This window comes from Danio rerio, chromosome 16, assembly GCF_052040795.2.
Source record: "Danio rerio strain M-AB ecotype USA chromosome 16, GRCz13ab, whole genome shotgun sequence".
Classification (NCBI taxonomy): domain Eukaryota; kingdom Metazoa; phylum Chordata; class Actinopteri; order Cypriniformes; family Danionidae; genus Danio; species Danio rerio.
This window is the reverse complement of record NC_141036.1, coordinates 652,501-658,207: the sequence shown is the minus strand read 5'-3', so window position 1 is coordinate 658,207 and position 5,707 is coordinate 652,501.

The window sequence follows — 5,707 nt, the reverse complement described above, 5'->3', positions numbered from 1 at the left end:
CTTTCTTGTCCTCTGGTCGATACAGTGGCGTGTAAATCCGCTCACAAAGATCCTCCAACAGAATTTCTCATTGACTGGCGATGTGCAAATGGCCCACATCCAAACTCCGAATGCAGATCAATGAACATTTAGAGCTGCGCTAAAAGACTAAAGCAGGAGCAGAGAAACAGCTTCACATCGAACACTCTGAGCAGATCAACACACTGACAAACCTCAAACCCAGGAGCAGGAAGAGGAAGAGCTGTGCTGATTCATGGACACTCACTTTCTGCAGAGACACAGGGACATTTCCTGTTTCTCACAAGCTTTTCTTATTGTGCGTCTTCTTCAAATATCTCACAATTCTTAAATTGAGAAGCATTTTCTAGACAAGTAAAACATATTGTCTTGTTTTCAGAAATAATGAGTGTATTTTTTTCTTCTTTAAAACAAGCAAAACTATTTAATAATTATCTTCAAGCTAAATCTGGATCATTTTCTTACTCCATTGTCAGATTAATTTGCTTGTTTAAAGAAAAATACTCTCTTCATTTTGACTCATTATTTCTGAAAACAAGACTATATGAACATTAGAAAACTAATGATTGAGGCTGCACTGCAAAAAAAGCTTTTCTTGCTTAGATTTTTTGTCTTGTTTCTAGTCCAAATATCTAAAAACTCTTATATCAAGAAGCATTTTCTAGACAAGCAAAACATATTGTCTTGTTTTCAGAAATAATGAGTGTAATTTTTTTCGTCTTTAAAACAAGCAAAACTATTTAATAATTATCTTCAAGCTAAATCTGGATCATTTTCTTACTCCATTGTCAGATTAATTTGCTTGTTTAAAGAAAAGTACTCTCTTCATTTTGACTCATTATTTCTGAAAACAAGACTCTATGAACATTAGAAAACTAATGATTGAGGCTGCACTGCAAAAAAAGCTTTTCTTGCTTAGATTTTTTGTCTTGTTTCTAGTCCAAATATCTAAAAACTCTTATATCAAGAAGCATTTTCTAGACAAGCAAAACATATTGTCTTGTTTTCAGAAATAATATGCAAAAATTAAGTGAGTTTTCTCCTTAAAACAAGTTAAATAATCTGCCAATGGAGTGAGCAAAATAATCTTGCTTTTCCTTTTGACGTAAGATTATTCTGCTTACCCCATTGGCAGATTATTTAACTTGTTTTAAGAAAAAAAACTTACTTAATTTTGGCATATTCTATCTTAAAATGTTTTGCTTGTCTAGAAAATTCTGCTTGATTTAAGAGCTTTTAGATATTTGGACTAGAAGCAAGACAAAAAAATCTAAGAAAAGCATTTTTGCAATGTGAAAACTTTTAACCTCAAAAAGTTGTACACTGCAAAAAAATGCTCTTTTTACTTTCTCTTGTTTCTAGTCTAAATATAAAAAAAAAAATCAAGCAGAATTTTATAGACAAGCAAAACACACTGTCTTGTTTTAAGATGTAATATGCCAAAATAAAGTGAGTTTTTCATTGAATCAAGTTAAATAATCTGCCAATGGGGGAAGCCAAATAATCTTACGTCAAAAGGAAAAGCAAGATTATTTTGCTCACCCCATTGGCAGATTATTTAACTTGTTTTAAGGGAAAACTCTGTTAATATTGGCATATTATATCTAAAAACAAGACAACATGTTTTTGCCTGTCTAGAAAATGCTTGACATAATAATTTTTAGATATTTGGACAAGAAACAAGACAAAAAATCTAAGAAAGAAAAGCTTTTTTGCAGTGTAAAAAGTGAGTTTTATGGTCGTGTGATGGTGTGCAGTGTTGTATTGTGTGTGTTGGTGTTGTATATTACACTACAGAAACCTTGTAATAAACTGCAGCACATTCTGCCTACCCAAATTTAAAAGCTTCCCAAATCCACATGCAGAGGTTTAAATGCAAAAATTTGGTCTCATTTTGAAGAAAACCCTTTGAATTTTCATAAAACACTATTGAAAGTGTTTAAAATATCTGTATATGTTGTCTGTGTTATAATAAACACCTAAAAAGAGGTGTTTTTTTATGAACTCAGATTTGAAAGTGTACCTTTTAGGTTGTGTGTGCTCTAGCGTGCTGTAATTAATGTTACTGGTTCCTGCACACGTCTGTAATCATAGAAAAAAAGAAAAATGTCTCCACCATAATCTATGCAGAAGTTATTGCATTCCAACTGAGCGATCATTGTTTTCATATTTCACGATTCTTTTGTCTGATCAAACATAATTCACTGTGTTTGGAGCACGTCAGACATATAAAAGGATTACTTATACACATTAGCTCAAAAACAGAGGAGAATGGCCCTGAAGCACACAGCATAAGGTAAGAGATGACAGCTGTCTGTGCTATCTGGGGCTGCTTATTGATCATGAATGTATTGTTTTCACTTCTGGAAACACCGCGATTCATTCAGCAACTGTTTGATATGTGAATATAACTCAGTAAAAAGAACGTTAGAACTGTATGAGCACTGACAAGAGCTTTCATTTGAGCTATAACTTATACATGTGTCATATAAAAATATGAAAATGAACCAATGTTCAATACCCAGGTCGATTATTCAAAATACTGTGTATTTAAGTGTAAATAACTTTGGTACAGTAGAATAAAAACCAAAGTGATGCATATGTGCATAAAATATAGATTCTACACTTTCAAACGAAACCACTTACGGGGGTCTGGTGCAACGCTAGCCCTTTAAATCTGAAAGCGAACGTCGATGACGTCACGGACCCGGTATTATTTATTATATAATTTCAAGCTACTATAATGTCAATAAAACTGACTTTGTTAAACTGTAGAGTTAAATTTTCACCACCAGAAGTCGAGATCAACATCCCGTAATGCAGTTCAGTATGTTAGTACAGTGTATATGTGCACGTGTGTAATGTAATGCTGTCTGGTCTTTGACCTGTGAACAGAAGCATCATCCGGACGCATGACTGTAAATAAAGCAGCATTTCAGTGATCTCCTCGCTCAGTTTGATGTTCTGCAAGCTGAAGCCGTTGTTTTCAGGCAGAGATGGTGGTATTTTATGTTATTTTAATCTTGGTGAGCGGCGAGTGTTTGATGGATTGGTCTGCTGTCGCGGGTCCGAGCGGGTCTGTGTTTACATGGCATTCTCCGCTTCAAAGTTCGCTCTCAAAACGTGCCAGCGCTTCTGCCTCTGTTGTGGCATTTTCTACAGCGTTTGCGTTTGCCACCCTAACATTTGATGGCGATGGGTTTCCTTTAGAGTCCTGGAAGCGCTCTCAGTCTCTCTGGCTGACCTTTGAACCCGTCGCGGCGAACGCTTCGTTCCTGAGCCACTTTAAATGTCACCTTACTTGTGCTCAAACATTGTTTATTTGCAGCCCAGGCCGATAACACCAAACACAACCACACGTACACACACGTACACACACACACACACAGTCAGATCCATGCTTATACAGTTGAAGTCAGAATAATTCGCTGTCCTCCTCAATGTGATTTGTTTAATATTTTCCCTGCGCTATAGCGGAACTGAACAACTAAATTGGCCGTAGTGTATGAGTGTGTGTGTGTATGAGAGTGCATGGGTGTTTCCCAGTACTGGGTTGCAGCTGGAAGGGCATCCGCTGTGTAAAGCATATGCTGGAATAGTTAGACCCCTGATAAATAAAGGGACTAAGCTGAAGGAAAATGAATGAATGAATGAGTGTCTTGTTTTATTTAGGCTAGAATGAAAGCATTTTTTAAAACTACACTCATTTTAAATTTGAAAATAAGCGTAAAAAACACAATTATTGAGCACAACTCAACAGTTTCATGTTCAATCCACATACATTTGTGAAAACTAATACATGAACTTGATTCCTTCATGTCGTCCCAACACAAATCGGTTGTGTGGAGCCCGGCGGGTTTGTACAGTGCTCGTCTTTTCAGGTGTCCAGGCTGCACAACAGTGTCCTCATTGGAGAACGGAGCCGAGGTCAGCGTGGATTACCCAGCAGTAACCCAATCAGGCCATGCACAAAAGCCTACAAAAAGCGCAGTGACACCGGCTGTCAGCAGACTCTCTGGAGGAACTCTATCTGCTGTTGTTGGAACAGGAGGCTCCGGTGGCTCTTTCCAATGCAGCCTCCTTTTATTTGGCTTTGATTTGAGCTGATTCTCTGGCTGTGTGTGATGGAGACTCCACCTGCCATATTACTCCTGACTGATCTGTGGTCATTCTGTCCTGCGGAGCCTGAACTTCTCAAAGGCAGATGAATGGAGCTGAACACTTCATTCATTCATATTCCTTCAGCTTAGACCCTTATTTATCAGTGGCCGCCACAGAGGAATGAACCACCAACTATTCCAGCATATGTTTTACACAGCGGATGCCCATTCAGCTACAACCGACTATACTGGATGTAGAAGATGCAGGTGTAGCGTTCATCAGCACTTATCCTTAGGACTAATTGTCATCTTAATTGGTTAAACTGAGCTCAGGCAATAGAAGAGGGTCATTTACATCAGTAAATCAGTTTCTCACTGTGCTAATGCAAATATTTGACAAAGATCATTCTCTTTGTGTGTGTGTGTGTATGTGTGTGTGTGTGCGTGTGTCATCAATTCATTACAGTCACTAAGAGTACAAATAAAGGAAGATGTGATGAACACTGCTGGACAAAAGCAACAGTTTTTTTTGCTGGATAGGTCCCTTGGGGATAGCTGAATGTTAATAATGTAAATGTTATTAATAATTATGTAAAATAAATAAAAATCCATCAGCCTTTAAATTTTTATATATTTATTGATTCATTTATTTATTTATTTATTTATTTATTTATTTATTTATTTATTTATTTATCTATTATTATTTATTTATTTTTAAATATTTATTTATTTTTTATTATTTATTTATATATTTATTTATTTTTAAATTTTTATTTATTTATTTTTTATTATTTAATTATTCATCTATTTATTTATTTTAAATTTTTTTATCTATTTATTTTTTATTATTTATTTATAAATATGTATTTATTTTTAATTATTATTTTATTTATTTATTTATTTATTTATCTATGTATGTATTTATTTATTTATTTTTAAATATTTATTTATTTATTTTTATTATTTTTTTATATTTATTTATTTATTATTATTTATTTATTTATTATTATTATTATTTATTTTTAAACATTTATTTATTTTTTATTATTTATTTTATTTTGTTTCTGTTTATTTATTTATTTATTCTTTTTTTCTGTTTATTTATTTATTTATTTATTTATTTGCGACCCCTGGTGTGATTATGTTCTATTAAAGACACTGCTCTAGCCTCAGATGCAACACTTTAATTTTATGGGACCAAATGAAACTTTCTGACACCTTTATGGCAATCGCATATGCTTAACATGAATACAGGCTACAGCTGAGCATGGAGGAGGATCTCCGTGGGGGTTCCTCAATGAATAGACTTGGGCCCTGATGGTATGTGTGCACCATTGTGTGCAAGCTTTATATACTTATGACCACCTCCGAGAATACTGGGGGTCACGAGTCACTGGCATTTTTATTTTGGGGGTAGTTGGCTAAAAATTTTGAGAACCCTGATTTAAGGCAAAGCTATTGGTTTAGGGTGGGTCTAACAAGGATTTGGGGCAGGGCTATCAGTCTTTTAAGGCAGGGCTATCAGTCCTTTAGGGTGGGCTTATCAAACCTTTAGTGCTGAGCAATCAGTCCTTTGGGGGGGCACATTC